A 16762-nucleotide genomic window follows, 5' to 3' on the forward strand; every position below is an offset into this window, starting at 1 on the left:
AACATTTTAGGCATTTTCCTAAATGAGCTAGTGCTCGTGTCTATTTAGGTGTACTTTCCTAAAATTTATTAGACACACCCCTCACCATCATTGCTTAGCATTCTAAGTTTAAGTCTAGAAACAAATCCATATTCCTAGTTCGCTTAAACTAATGCTCTGATACCAACTGTGACATCCCCATTTTTACGGCCAGAAAAAACCGATTTCCTTTATGCTTTATAAAAATTAGAGTACCTCTTTTTAATAAAAATTGTGCGGAATTTGTTCCCAGTAAAACATGATAAATTCGTTATCAAGGCATTTTCGAAGAAAAATATTTTTATTCATTTTAAAACATTTGGGATGTCATCGTTAATACAGAAACATAAGCATAAACAGAACTTACATTCATTATCACTAGTGATTTATATCTCCTTAATCTCTCAGTGTAATGTGACTTCAACACCTGTGATATAAATAAACTGAGTGGGTCAGGTTGGGAAACCTGGTGAGTACATAGGGTTTTTGAACCCACAATAATATGATTATTATGTTTAAACAATCAAACAATCAACCCAATCACCCCTCCCCATTATCTTCCTTACTCTTAAGAGTCTACCCTAAGACTTATCTATCCTGCATTCATTCATTCCGAAGTCCATCGCTTCCAGGGTTCATATGATAGGCACGAAGTCCATAGCTACCAATGCTGGTTTGTAAAGCACTAATTCCATAGCTGCTAAAGTTCATTTATCGGGTACTAAATCGATAGCTACACGTGTTTATCTAATAGGTAATAAGTCCATAGCTACCAACGTTTATCTATCAGGTACTAAGTCCATAGCTACCAACGTTTATCTATCAGGTACTAAGTCCATAACTACCAGCATTTATCCAATAGGCACTAAGTCCATAGCTGCCGATGTTATTTATTAGGCACAAAGTCTATACCTGCCAATGTTCACTCATATCATCTTTCGTCTCTCATCATTCATCTACCCATGTTTTACCCAACATATTCATAGATATAAAATACATATACAGTTTAAATTATTTAAAACACGTATAAATCGTTCATCGAGCATAGATAACAAGTATACATATAATATGCACACATAGCACGTAATTTATATAAAATACTTCATATCTATGTGTAAGATGAAAGGGACCATGCACTCACCTGAGAAGGTGGTGACTCGGCACTCGAACAGCACTTCGTTATCCCAAAACAATTTTCCTTTGACAAAACCTAGTATCAGTACCACTAGGGTTTAGTCTAACGTTAATCGCGACTAATTAATAGTCTAGCTATTATTACTATTATATAAGCGTTAAACAATACTTATATAACCCATAATAATATCTCAAGTACTTATTATAAGTTCCTATTAACGTTACTATAATTAAATAAAATCTATATTAAAAATAGCGTAGGCGTAACTCACTTACAACGGGTTTTATAGAAAACCGGGCTTCACTTGGAGCAGCGTTTCTGAACCAAAAGACCCATTTTCTCGGGACTCCGGGAGCCTCGGGGCTTCCTTCCGGCGCTAGGGGGTTTACCTAGACTTTAGGGGGCTTAAGGGAGGCTAGAGAGAGAAAGTATAGAGAGAAAGAGAAGTTGGAATGGTGTGGAGAATAAGGGAATCCGTCACCTCTATTTATAGGCTGGAATCCTGCTCTACTCTTCGAGTAGGAGGTCCTTCTCGTCAATTCCATGGCCAGGTGTCACCACCTGGTGGCTTGCCTTGGGGAGAAAGTCTTGGCCCATATTCAGCCACGTCACCCGATTTCGCACAGCACCCTGCCGACTTCTAAACCCCGTAACTTTCGCATACGAGCTCCGTTTTCGACGTTCTTTATATCCACGCGTAGGTAAAAACAAGATCTAAAACTTTCATTTAGACTCCATTGGCTAATTCTCGACTGATCTTAAATTTAACAATAGGAGGAGATTAGACTGTTAAATGACCGCGAATAATTCGTAACTCCTTCGTACAGACTCCGTTTTTGTATGTCTTTTTACCGTTGAGTTCCTATTAATGAGATATTCAACTCTCATTTAGGTCGCGTAAGCCAAAAACCACTTGAACTAAAATTCGAGTTTCGGGTCGTGCACCGCTAAGCCGAATCTTAGAAAAATCGTAAGTTCGTCATACGAAGTCAGATTTGGGCGTTATTTTTATGGATGTTCTCGGTTTAACATATACTACAACTTTTGTTTAGATCACTAAGTCTAAAAAGTCCTCTACCGTAAATTCACTATTTACGCTTCCCGGTGCCGTGCCGGTTTTGCTGTAAAACTTCGACGAGCCATAACTTCTTCGTTATAACTCGGATTTCGGTGTTCTTTATATGTACGGAACCCTTGTAACATTTAATACAACTTGGTTAAGATTAATCCTTCTAAATAAACTTCCATCAAAAACTCATTTTTGATGCTCATCGTCTCTAAATTGACTAGCCCGAATCTGCGGGTGTTACAGGAGCATTATATTATTAAGCTTCACTTTGATGCCTTTATCTAAACTCTTCATCCATAAATCTTTTTAAAACTAAAAAATGAAAACAATTGATCTTAGTATTAAATCTCATAGACATTGAAGCTTAAATCGACAAAAAGATGAAACAAGGGTTTCTGTAACGCCCGTAGATCCGGGCTAGTCAATCTAGAGATAATAGGGGTCGAAAACGACTTTTCAACAAAAGATTATTTAGGATAAAATAATCTTAACCAAGTTGTAGAATATGTCTCAAGGGTTCCGTACATATAAAGAACGCCGAAATCCGAGTTATAACGAAGAAGTCATGGCTCGTCGAAGTTTTGCGACGGAACCGGCACGTCACCGGGAAGCGTAAATAGTGAATTTACGATAGAGCGACTTTTAGCCTTAGCGATCTAAACAAAAGTCGTAGAAAACGTTAAACCGAGAGCGTCCATAAAAAGAACGCCCAAATCTGACTTCGTATGAGGAAGTTATGAATTTTCTAAGATTTGGCATAACAGTGCACGGCCCGAAACTCGAATTTTAGTTCGAGTGGTTTTTGGCCTATGCGACCTGAATGAGAGTTGAAGATCTCATTAATAGGAACTCAACGATAAAAAGACAGACGAAAACGGAGTCCGTATGAAGGAGTTACGAATTCTTCACGGTCATTTAACAATCTAATCTCCTCCTACTGTTAAATATAAGATCGGTCGAGAATTAACCGACATAGTCAAAATGAAAGTTGTAGATATTATTTTTACCTACGCATGGATATAAAGAACATCAAAAACGGAGCTCGTATGCGAAAGTTATGAATTTTTGAAAATCGGCTGATTTCCACCCTGTGTGCGATGCCACGTGTCAGCACCAGGCGAAACCTTGGAGCCTACGCAACACCACGACGTGGTGAGAGGCACCACGATGTAGTGACGTCCCAGGCAGCCTATAAATAGAGGTGTCGGGTGAAGCTCATTCCTCACACCTTCAATCCCTTCTTTCTCTCTCTAGAACCTTTCTCTAACCCCCCAAACCCCCCAAAAAGCCTAGGGAACCTCCCTAGGACGAGGCGGAAGCCCGGAGCGCCCGACGGCTCCAAAAAGAAGAGCCTTCGGCTCAGAAACTCTGCTTCGGCGGAGCCCGGTTTTGAGAAAAACCCGCTGTAAGTGAGCTACGCCTACCCTATCTTTAGTATAGCTTATGTTTTAACATAGTAACATTATTAGGACCTTAAAATAATTATTTGGGCTATTATTATGAGTTATATAAGAGTGTTGATTAACGCTTATATAATAATAATAATAGCTAGACTATTAATTAGTCGCGGTTAACGTTAGACCAAACTCTAGTGGTAATGATACTAGGTTTTGCCCGAGGGAAATTGTTTTAAGATTAACGAAGCGCTGTCCGAGTACCGAGTGACCACCTTATCAGGTGAGTGCATAGTTACTTTCATCTTACACATAGATATGAAGTATTTTAATATAAATTACGTGTTATGTGTGAATATTATCTGTATACTTGCTATCTATGCTGGATGAACAATTTTATACATGTTTTAAATGATTTAAACTGTATATGTATTTTATATCTACAAAATATGTTGGGTAAACATGGGTAGATAAAATATGAGTCGGATGATGAGGTGAGAGGTGAATTAGACCATGAGGCGAGGGTGATAGGTGGACGATGTGAGAAGCCTTTTACCCAAATGCTGGCCCCGTCATCTAGCAGAGTATGGATGACAACCACGGACTATTCTAGACAGTCCAGTGGAACACTACCAGGCTCACAACCTGTAGGTGTTGTGAACGATGTGTTCACCGGTGTACTCTAAAAACCTATTGACATGTATTGCGAGTGGACTCTCGAAAAAGATACTGTCAATAAACGAGATAACCCTCGGCGACTATGGAGTTAGCGCCTGCTGAGTAAACCCCGACGACTATGGAGTTAGCGCCTGTTGAGAAAACCTTGGTAACTATGGATTTAGTGCCCGTTGAGAAAACCCTGGCAACGATGGATTTCATGCCGATTCCTTAAGATAATCCTTAGGAATAAATGAACAAGGAATAGCTGATTCTTAGGGTAGATCCTTAAGAGTAAAGAAGATAATGGGGATGGGTAATTGGGTTGATTGTTTGATGTTTAAACATAATAATTAAATTATTGTGGGTTGAGACGAGGCGATTACTTGAACAAAGTAAGTGTTGGATATAGTGGGTTGAGACGAGGCGATTACGAATGATGTTGGAGCAACAGATGGAAGAGACGAGGCGATTACTTCAACAAAGTAAGTGTTGGATATAGTGTCTAAGTCCATAACTTTATTTGGTATGTACTTGACCCGACCCGGCATGGTCCATTTGGGTTGCATGACATTGCAATACTTAGATAGACTAAATGAGAGAAAGGACACTTGTGATTATTAATATATTATAAGTTCTAATATATTAATAATAGTATTATTTAATTAGTGTTGATCAAGTATTAATTTAGAATTAATTTGGTGATCAAAATGAGACTAATTAAATACATAGGGTTGATTATGACAATCATCTAATCTTTTATGGTTGATTCATGATCCATGGTTTATGGTGTTGGGTTATAACCATTTGGAGCTCCATGAATATGGGAGTTACAAACCCATGGATCATTAGATATGAAGAGTCATGACAATTAAGGGCATTCATGTGTAAACCCTAATTGTGACAACACTATAAAAGGAACCCTATAGCTAGCAAAATCGGCCACTAGTGAGTTCTAAGAGGGCATAACCGATTTTTGAGTGCATGTGTTTACTCTCAAGTTATTCCAAGTCTTGTAGTGTTGTGTGAAGCATTTGAGGCACAACATTTGGGGTGCTAGGCTCACAAAGTCTTCAAGGAATCCAAGCAACAAGAAAGGTATGTACTTCTACTAGTTTTTATATTACACATTCCCCTTGCCATGCTAGTTAGGAAGTAAACCTTGAAAAATCAAATTTGCATGTATATTAGAGAAAACATAGATTCAAGGTTTATAGGGTTGCATGTACACCATAGGAGTGTTAGAATGCTCAAAACCCATCAGTGGTATCAGAGCCTAGGATTGTTTTCTGTATATTTGATGCAAACTGCTTGAAAAAATCGAAAACTGTTCACTGTTCGACTGGACTCGGCGAGTGCAAGGGGAGAACTCGACGAGTCCAAGACAAAATTCATCCTACTCGTCGAGTAGGATCATGCACTCGACGAGTAGGTGCGTGTTGGGCAGTTTTCCGAGTTTTGTTGCTGGAAATGGGCTAGAATCATTATACCAAACTGTTTTGGACTTGTAAAATCTGTTTTTAAAAGTGGTAATGATTATGTTAACCCATTTCAAATGACTATTATCAATTTTCAAGTTTTATATGTGATTTCTTGAAATTGTTTGATATGAATATTTGTTCTTATGAGTTTTAGAAGATCATAGGAATTGTGTGTAACCTACATGCTAGTTTAATTCATGATCTTAATGCTAATGATGGTGTCCATAACTTGTCCTCAAGTTATGGATAACCAAAAGTCACTTCCTTAAAAGTTGTTATTAAAGAATAGTAGGTTTCATAAAATGAAGAGTCTTCAACTTTATGAACCATTAAAACTCATAAGTTACAAATTGAAGAGTCTTGAAATAGTTTCAATACTTGCCCTTAAGTTTTGGAATTTGTAAAGTCTTACACTTTAATACTTTAATTCCAAATTAAACCTTAGATTTTTAAAAAGTTTAAAAATCAACACTTATACTATTATTATAATCTTATTTATATAGATATGTATAAGAATAAGTCAATCTTACCGCAAGTAGGCCTCATTCACGAAGCCGGTCTATAAGGGGGGTATAAGGTTGTTGCCTATAAAATGGCAGCTTAATGGGTGTCCACTCTCACCCACGGCTTCTTTGACTGGTGGAGGGTCGTTAGCCAAACGGGTAGGATTAGACTTTAACTCTCATTAAAAGTATAATGAATTATAAAGTAACTATACATTATTAATCCCAATCTTAGTTACTTTAGGAAAAATGTGAAATAGGTGCTAGCCCATAAAATTACACTTTGTACCTTACCAAGTCGTTAGTGGAGCGTGTGTGGTTAACCGGCACACTAACAAGGACTAGTAAGTGTGGCAAAGGGTAACTTGACTTTATTATAGATCGGTGGAGCATGTGTGGTTAACCGGCACATCGATTAGGTAATATAGTTAAGGGTACCAAGTCAATTTGTATGGTTATTCACACCTTGTTTGTGATCCTCGGCATCCCAGTCACAAACTTGAGAGGGCACAATCGAGATTTAAACATGCCATTGAAAAGTTCAATGTATCTCAAAAGATCTAGGAGTTTCAAATCCAATAAAACCTAATAATAAAATATTTCGTTCTTATGGTGGAAATTGGTAAATCGTCATTTACCTACCTTCAAATATTTTATAGTATGGATTACGGCATCCCTCTTCCAACTATAAATAGTTTGTTGGATCCTAGCCTTAATATTTCATTTGGGTGACTTATTAAGGACTCTTAATCTAATGGAACTTGTTTTTCTTTTCTTTCAGATGTCTTCTAACAATGCTGCTGGCTCAAACCCAATAGGCTCCTTTTCCCTTATGAACTTGTGTGGGAAAGTCACTTTTGATGGATCCAACTTCAATGAATGGATCAGAAACATCAGGATGATTACCCGCTATGAGGACAAGGAGTATGTCCTCGATACGGAGCTTAAGGTTGTGAATAAAGCCACTGCTACTCCTGAAGAGTTTGCGGAGTTTGTTGCACATGAAAAGGATGCTACTAAAGTAGCATGCATCATGATGGCCACCATGACTCCTGAACTTCAAAAATCCTATGAAGATTTCTACCCCTATGAGATGTTGGGTTTTGAGCATTCTAACACTCCTATGGTGTACATGCAACCCTATAAACCTTGGATCTATGTTTTCTCTATTATACATGCAAATATTAACTATTCCAAGGTTTCATCCTAACTAGCATATTATGAAGCACATATACTACAAAGTTCTAGTTAGATGACATACCTTTTGATGTAGCTTGATGTCTTCAAGCTTTAAGAGCTTAGCCCCAATAGTGTGGAAGCCTCAAATGGAATCATAAATCACCAAAACACCTTGGAAGAACTTGAGAGAATATGTATGCACACTAAAATCGGCCCACTCTTATTTTCACACACTTGTGCCAATTTTGTGAGCCAAGGACCCCTTTATATATTATGGAGGATTAGGGTTACATCCATGTAAACCCTAATACCCATGACCTTTCATTTACATAGGATCCATGGGTTAAAAGCTCCATGGACCATCCATGAAAGCTTAGCCCAACCTAAATGAACTTGGCCCATTCCATATATATATATATATAAGAGTCCATATTTAATTAGTTCTTTTTGATCACTTAATTAATTCTAAATTAATTCTTGATCAATACTAATTAAATAATATGATTCCATATTAATATATTAGAACTTATAATATATTAATATAAATCATAAATATACTATTCTCAAAAGACTATCCATATAAATTGTGCCGGTGAAGTGCAACCCAAATGGACCATGCCGGGTCAGGTCAAGTACATACCAAATATAGTTATGGACTGAGACATTAATCCAACATGAGATGCACCTGGATCTGATGGAAAGGTACCATCAGAGCGCGCGTCAGGAGAGGTATGAAATCATCTCCTCCATGATAACAACCAGGATGAAAGATGGTGAACCCATCACCGGTCACATGCAGAAAATGCAAAGGTTCGTTGACCGATTATTGAAGCTTAATGTGGACTTTCCTGAAGAAATGGCGATTGATATCATTCTCCATTCCTTACCTCCAAGTTATGATCAGTTTCGTATGACTTATCATATGAACAAGGACGAAGTCACACTGAGTAAACTTCAAGGACTTTTAAGGACAGCTGAAAATGGCCTTAAGAGTAAAGCGGTTGTTACTTCTACTTCTACTCCTTCAGCAGCCCCTGTTCTTGCGATTGGGCAGGGAAAGGGTAAGAAGAGGAAAACCCCTTCGAAGGGTACCAAGGGTAAGCCCCTTGATGGTTCCTCTTCTAGTGGGACAAAGAAAGGTCCCATTACTCCTTCCTCAAACCCAAAGGAAGCACAATGCTTCTATTGTCAAGAAAAGGGGCACTGGAAGCGAAGCTGCCCCAAATACTTGCAAGATGTAAAGGATGGGAAAGTTAAACCCACCCATGCAGGTATTTATACAATATTGTCTAATAACTCATCTAATGCTAATTCTTGGGTGCTTGATACAGGTTGTGGTATTCACATTTGTACTGATTTGCAGGGCCTAAGAAGAAGTGAGCAAGTGGAGCACGGAAAGATAAACTTAGTCATGGGCAACAGGAAAGCATCACCTGTCACTAAGATAAGAGTTTATTCTTTATTGCTTAATAATGGGTTAATGTTAGATTTGAATAAATGTTGTTACTCGCCTGAAATGGCGAGAAATATTATTTCCTTTCATGGCTTGTACAAACAAGGGTTTACATTTTTATTTGATAATAATAATGGTGCTATTAATGTTTATTACAATGATGTATTTTACTTTAAAGCATTACCTTGTGATGGTGTATATGAAGCTGTGAATGTTGTAGACAATCTAGGAAATAATGTATTGTATATTGATTCTTCAAATAGCTTGGATAAAGCATCCCTGTCGCATTGTCGTCTTGGACATGTCAACAAGAAGCGCATAGGCCAACTCCAAAAGGATGGAGTCTTGGAATCATTTGACCTAAAGTCGGATGATAGTTACGAGTCTTGTTTACTTGGAAAAATGACAAAGTCGCCCTTCACAGGTACTTGTGATAGGGGTGAAGGTTTGTTAGACCTGGTATACGCAGATGTGTGTGGGCCCTTCACTGTTGCTACAAGGTATGCTAATCGCTATTATGTGACTTTCACTGATGACTACAACAGATATGGATATATCTACTTAATCAAGCATAAGTCAGAAACCTTTGAAAAGTTCAAAGAGTTTAAGCAGGAAGTAGAGAATCAATTGGGCAGGAACATCAAGATGCTACAATCCGATCGGGGAGGAGAGTATCTTAGCATTGAGTTCCTTGACTATCTTAAGGAATGTGGGATTATCTCACAATTGACACCTCCCAGAACACCACAGCTGAATGGTGTAGCTGAGAGGCGCAATCGAACCTTGTTGGATATGGTTCGTTCCATGATGAGTCGAGCTTCGTTACCAATCTCTTTCTGGGGGTATGCCTTCGAGACTGCCGCCCATATCCTTAATCTAGTCCCTACTAAAAAGGTTGCCAAAACACCTCACGAGATGTGGACTGGGAAAGTTCCCAATTTAGACCACATCAAGATTTGGGGTTGTGAAGCTTTCGTGAGGCGTGAGACTCATGATAAGCTTGAACCTCAAAGTGAGAGGTGTATTTTCATCGGCTACCCGCAGAGATCCTCTGGTTACCTTTTCTACAGACCCAGTGATAATGTGGTCTTTGTAGCAAGAAGAGGAGTCTTTCGTGAGAGAGAATTTATAAGCCAAGGGGACAGTGGGAGGCAAATTGACCTTGAAGAGCTTCAAGAGTCAAGTGGTGAAGGAACCTCAAATACTACCGACCAACCTGAGGAGGAAACTCCTGTTGATCCGATAGATGAGTCTGTACCTCCGAGGCGTTCCACTAGGGTGAGGAACACACCTGATTTTTATTATGGTTATCACATCACTACTGAAGGTGATACATTTATCAGTGATAGTACACTGATAGATTTGAATGAACCTAGTAATTACAAGGAAGCCATGGCAGGCCCTGAGTCTGCTAAATGGAAGGAGGCTATGGACAGCGAGATTCAGTCCATGTATGACAATCAAGTGTGGAACTTGGTTGACAATGTACCAGGTCGTAAGACAGTTGGGTGAAAATGGATCTTCAAGAAGAAGACCAACATGGATGGGAATGTACACACTTACAAAGCGCGACTGGTTGCGAAGGGCTTTACTCAAACTCCGGGAGTTGACTATGGTGAGACCTTCTCACCAGTAGCGAAAATTAAGTCGATTAGGGTTTTACTGGCCATAGCTGCATTTCATGATTATGAAATATGGCAAATGGATGTCAAAACCGCTTTCCTTAATGGAACGTTGGCTGAGGATGTTTACATGGCTCAACCAGAGGGTTTTGTCGATACAAAGTACCCTAATAGAGTCTGTAAGCTTGAGAAATCCATTTATGGATTGAAACAAGCATCTCGTAGATGGAATCTTTGCTTCGATGAGAAAGTCAAAGAGTTTGGTTTTTCGAGGAGCGAAGATGAGTCCTGTGTATATGTCAGGGCTATTGGGAGTATAGTTAGCTTTTTGGTGTTGTATGTGGATGACATACTACTCATAGGAAATGACGTCCCAACCTTGCAGGAAGTGAAGTCCTGGCTTGGGAAGTGTTTCGCTATGAAAGACCTTGGAGAAGCTGCCTATATCCTAGGGATAAGGATAATGAGAGACAGGAGTAAGAGACTAATTGGACTTAGTCAAAGTACCTACTTGGATAAGGTGCTGAAAAGGTTCAGCATGCAAGAATCCAAGAAAGGGGAATTACCTATCCAGAGTAATGCCAAACTGAGTAAGACTCAGAGTCCGAGTACAGAGGCTGAGATAGCTGAGATGAGTCATATACCATATGCTTCCGCTGTGGGCTCTATCATGTATGCTATGACTTGTACTCGCCCTGATGTGGCTTTTGCTTTGAGCATGGTTAGTAGATATCAAGGGAACCCTGGCAAGGCTCACTGGACTGCGGTAAAGAACATTCTCAAGTATCTACGGAGGACTAAGGACTGGGTCCTTACCCTCGGAGGCAGTGATGACTTGAGAGTGGAAGGATATAGCGATGCTAGCTTTCAGACTGATAGGGATAATTTCCGCTCTCAGTCAGGCTGGGTCTTTACCCTAAATGGAGGGGCAATTACTTGGAAAAGTTCCAAGCACGAGACAATAGCTGATTCTACTTGTGAATCAGAGTACATAGCAGCGAGTGAAGCAGTAAAGGAGGCGATATGGCTAAAGAACTTCATCGGATACCTTGGAGTTGTACCAGCTATAAAGGAGCCAATGGAAGTTTTCTGTGACAGCGAAAGTGCGGTTGCTTTGGCTAAGGAACCAAGAGATCACGGGAGATCTAGGCACATTGACAGAAAATATCATTTCATCAGACATCGAATAGAAGAAGGACTCCTCGTGGCAAAGAGGGTATCATCAGATGAGAACCCAACAGATCCCCTCACGAAGGGACTGAGTAGGGTTAAGCATTTACAGCATGCGAGGCGCATCGGGCTGAAGGATGATATTAGTTTCAATAATTAGATTTCTGAAACTTGTAAAATGTAATTGACATTTTGATGATTAAATAAAAGTTGTCATTTATTTATGAGTAAAGTGTTACTATCTTATGTTGATCGTTTACTATGGTTTCAATTTTGCATGTTTTGACTTCCAGAATAATTATTTTATTCGAACTCTCCACAGTCGGTCATATGTCGGAAGTAGATATGAATCAAGACTGTCATGAATTTGGTTTGTATGATATGTCTAAAGGGTATTAGACATAGCAATAGTTGCTGCAACATTCATGAGTGCTCATAAGTTCTGAGTATTGGATTCAACCCACGCTCACTTGCATCACTTCATGGAATTTATCTCGAGTGATCGTGAGACGGTAATATCATATAAATCTTTAAGCCTAGAGATAGGAGTTGTTGACTATGAGTTGGTTATCCATTGATTGTACGAAAACGCATTGGTAACTCGATGTTATAAAACGTGCTTTTGTGCGTAATTCAACAAGTAGTCAGTACAAGCATATGAGTCGAAGTTTATCTGTTCCTTCTAGAAATAGAAGCGATATCTGGGCCCCTCGATGATTTGGTTTTGACTTATGTACCGGGCCCGGTCAGAACCTAATTGATGTGTTCAATTTAGTTCTATGTCGAAAAAATCAGAGATCGAGAAACAAATGCTGGACAATAAGTAAGGCCATGTTCCATGTGTTTGTCCGACTGGTATGTTGAGAGCAGAGGATTTTATGATCACTTATCTTAAATGGCGTATCATTATTATCTCAGTTCTGAGAGACTTTGAAAGAGCTACGATTGCTAGTCGGATCCTGAAGTCATATTTGCAAATATAGTTATTAGACTTATCCAAGTGGGAGACTGTTGGATATAGTGTCTAAGTCCATAACTTTATTTGGTATGTACTTGACCCGACCCGGAATGGTCCATTTGGGTTGCATGGCTTTGCAATACTTGGATAGACTAAATGAGAGAAAGGACACTTGTGATTATTAATATATTATAAGTTCTAATATATTAATAATAGTATTATTTAATTAGTGTTGATCAAGTATTAATTTAGAATTAATTTGGAGATCAAAATGAGACTAATTAAATACATAGGGTTGATTATGACAATCATCTAATCTTTTATGGTGGATTCATGATCCATGGTTTATGGTGTTGAGTTATAACCATTTGGAGCTCCATGGATATGGGAGTTACAAACCCATGGATCATTAGAAATGAAGAGTCATGACAATTAAGGGCATTCATGTGTAAACCCTAATTGTGACAACACTATAAAAGGAACCCTATAGCTAGCAAAATCGGCCACTAGTGAGTTCTAAGAGGGCATAACCGATTTTTGAGTGCAAGTGTTTCCTCTCAAGTTATTCCAAGTCTTGTAGTGTTGTGTGAAGCATTTGAGGCACAACATTTGGGGTGCTAGGCTCACAAAGTCTTCAAGGAATCCAAGCAACAAGAAAGGTATGTACTTATACTAGTTTTTATATTACACATTCCCCTTGCCATGCTAGTTAGGAAGTAAACCTTGAAAAATCAAATTTGCATGTATATTAGAGAAAACATAGATTCAAGGTTTATAGGGTTGCATGTACACCATAGGAGTGTTAGAATGCTCAAAACCCAGCAGTAAGGACGAACTTATTGTGCCAGTACGGCAGGCACCTTCTATTGAGGCAACCTCCTGGGTTGCTGAGACTGTTGAAGAAATAATCAACGACAGGACTGCCAATGAGGTTGAAGTTGGCAAGAAGTGGAAATTTGAAGGACCTTCAAGGTCCACCAAGAGCAACATGTTTTCAAAACCTGGCAAAGGAGGAGGTAAAGAAAAATGGTGCGAGAAGTGCAAAAATAAGGAGGTAACTTGCTACAAATGTGGAAGGAATGGGCATTACGCCAATAAGTGTACATTTAGCAAGAGGTTATGTTACGAATGTAGGGGAGAAAGGCATTTATCTAGGGACTGCCCAAAGAAAAATGAGGCAGCAAGACCAAATGTGCCGCCAAAGCCGAGGGCGAGAGCATTCCAAACAAAGCAGATAACAACGCGAGGAATCAAGGATGAGGACTTCATATCCGAAGACTGAATTAGGTAGTAGCCATGTAGATAGTATGGTGTGGTGTAGCCTATTAGAGGCATAGTCTAGGGTGAACTTGAACGCCCAGGTAATCGTTTCAAGGAATAATATAAAACCTTCGTTATCTGGTGTGTTAAGTTCTTATGTGATTTTCTTTTATAATGACTTGGAAAACTGCGAGACAATACTTGGGACGAGTATGAGTAGGTATGAAAGGTAGTAGATGCATATACTACCGGAAGCACAAGACTCACGCTTGGATCAGGGAAAGTCACAAGGTTACCAAGAAGCTAGTAATTGATTTCATTATTATTCAAGTATGTCGTTACCATTGTTTCGGTAATGATTAAGAAGATGATTGTTATTCCGACCCTAGTGGTCATATCAAATTGAGTCCGACTAAGACGAGTATGTTACGTGGTTCAAAGAACCAAGTCCGATGTAGCATCCGACTTAAGCTAGAAGATTTAAGTGAAAGACAATCAAAGAGATCAGTAGAGGTATCACGATAGTTGCTTGTAGCTAGGAATGCTACCTTGTGATCATAATTAGAACATGAAGGAAGGTATAGCCTGTTCTGGAATTTGACACTAAAAGACCTGAGTCCAAGCAATGCATCATACGATGAGATCATTAGAACATGGCCCATCGGTCTATTATGATAATCGAAGGAAGAAACTTATCTCAAGTTTGTTAAAGAAGGAGTCTCCAATAAAGATCGAGATCGTGACATGAAGATCATGATTGAAAGTCTAACATGAGATAGAGAGCGGACCAAGATCGGGCACCCCCCTACAGTCAGGAAGTCTCAGAGATAAGTACTCGTTCGAAGAAACATCAAAGTTACGGTTATTACTTAGGATGAAGAGATAACGTATGGAGTCATCATGAGGCCTATTTCGTTGATGATTCCGGGACATAATCATCCTAAGGGGGAGATAATTGTAACGCCCGTAGATCCGGGCTAGTCAATCTGGAGATAATAGGGCCCGAAAACGAATTTTCGACAAAAGATTATTTAGGATAAAATAATCTTAACCAAGTTGTAGAATATGTCTCAAGGGTTCCGTACATATAAAGAACGCCGAAATCCGAGTTATAACGAAGAAGTTATGGCCTGTCGAAGTTTCGTGACGGAACAGACACGACACCGGGAAGCGTGAATAGTGAATTTACGATAGAGCGACTTTTAGCCTTAGCGATCTAAACAAAAGTCGTAGAAAACGTTAAACCGAGAGCGTCCATAAAAAGAACGCCCAAATCTGACTTCGTATGAGGAAGTTATGAATTTTCTAAGATTTGGAAGCTATAAATAGAGGTGTCAGGTGAAGCTCATTCCTCACACCTTCAATCCCTTCTTTCTCTCTCTAGAACCTTTCTCTAACCCCCCAAACCCCCCAAAAAGCCTAGGGAACCTCCCTAGCACGAGGCGGAAGCCCGGAGCGCCCGACGGCTCCAAAAAGAAGAGCCTTCGGCTCAGAAACTCTGCTTCGGCGGAGCCCGGTTTTGAGAAAAACCCGCTGTAAGTGAGCTACGCCTACCCTATCTTTAGTATAGCTTATGTTTTAACATAGTAACATTATTAGGACCTTAAAATAATTATTTGGGCTATTATTATGAGTTATATAAGAGTGTTGATTAACGCTTATATAATAGTAATAATAGCTAGACTATTAATTAGTCGCGGTTATCGTTAGACTAAACTCTAGTGGTAATGATACTAGGTTTTGCCCGAGGGAAATTGTTTTAAGATTAACGAAGCGCTGTCCGAGTACCGAGTGACCACCTTATCAGGTGAGTGCATAGTTACTTTCATCTTACACATAGATATGAAGTATTTTAATATAAATTACATGCTATGTGTGAATATTATTTGTATACTTGCTATCTATGCTGGATGAACAATTTTATACATGTTTTAAATGATTTAAACTCTATATGTATTTTATATCTACAAAATATGTTGGGTAAACATGGGTAGATAAAATATGAGTCGGATGATGAGGTGAGAGGTGAATTAGACCATGAGGCGAGGGTGATAGGTGGACGATGTGAGAAACCTTTTACCCAAATGCTGGCCCCGTCATCTAGCAGAGTATGGATGACAACCACGGACTATTCTAGACAGTCCAGTGGAACACTACCAGGCAAGCAACCTGTAGGTGTTGTGAACGATGTGTTCGCCGGTGTACTCTAAAAACCTATTGACATGTATTGCGAGTGGACTCTCGAAAACGATACTGTCAATAAATGAGATAACCCTCGACGACTATGGAGTTAGCGCCTGCTGAGTAAACCCCGACGACTATGGAGTTAGCGCCTGTTGAGAAAACCTTGGTAACTATGGATTTAGTGCCCGTTGAGAAAACCCTGGCAACGATGGATTTCGTGCCGATTCCTTAGGATAATCCTTAGGAATAAATGAACGAGGAATAGCTGATTCTTAGGGTAGATCCTTAAGAGTAAAGAAGATAATGGGGATGTGTAATTGGGTTGATTGTTTGATGTTTAAACATAATAATTAAATTATTGTGGGTTGAAAACCCTATGTACTCACCAGGTTTCCCAACCTGACCCACTCAGTTTATTTGTACCACAGGTGTTGATATGAACTCACATTACACTGAGAGATTAAGGAGATATAAATCACTAGTGATAATAAATGTAAGTTCTGTTTATGCTTATGTTTCTGTATTGACGATGACATCCCAAATGTTTTAAAATGAATAAAAATACTTTTCTTCAGAAATGCCTTGATAACGTATTTATCATGTTTTACTGGGAACAAATTCCGCAACATTTTTATTAAAAGAGGTACTCTGATTTTTATAAAGCATAAACAAAATCGGT

This window comes from Lactuca virosa, chromosome 6, assembly GCF_052849685.1.
Source record: "Lactuca virosa cultivar CGN04683 chromosome 6, Lactuca_virosa_CGN04683_v6, whole genome shotgun sequence".
Classification (NCBI taxonomy): domain Eukaryota; kingdom Viridiplantae; phylum Streptophyta; class Magnoliopsida; order Asterales; family Asteraceae; genus Lactuca; species Lactuca virosa.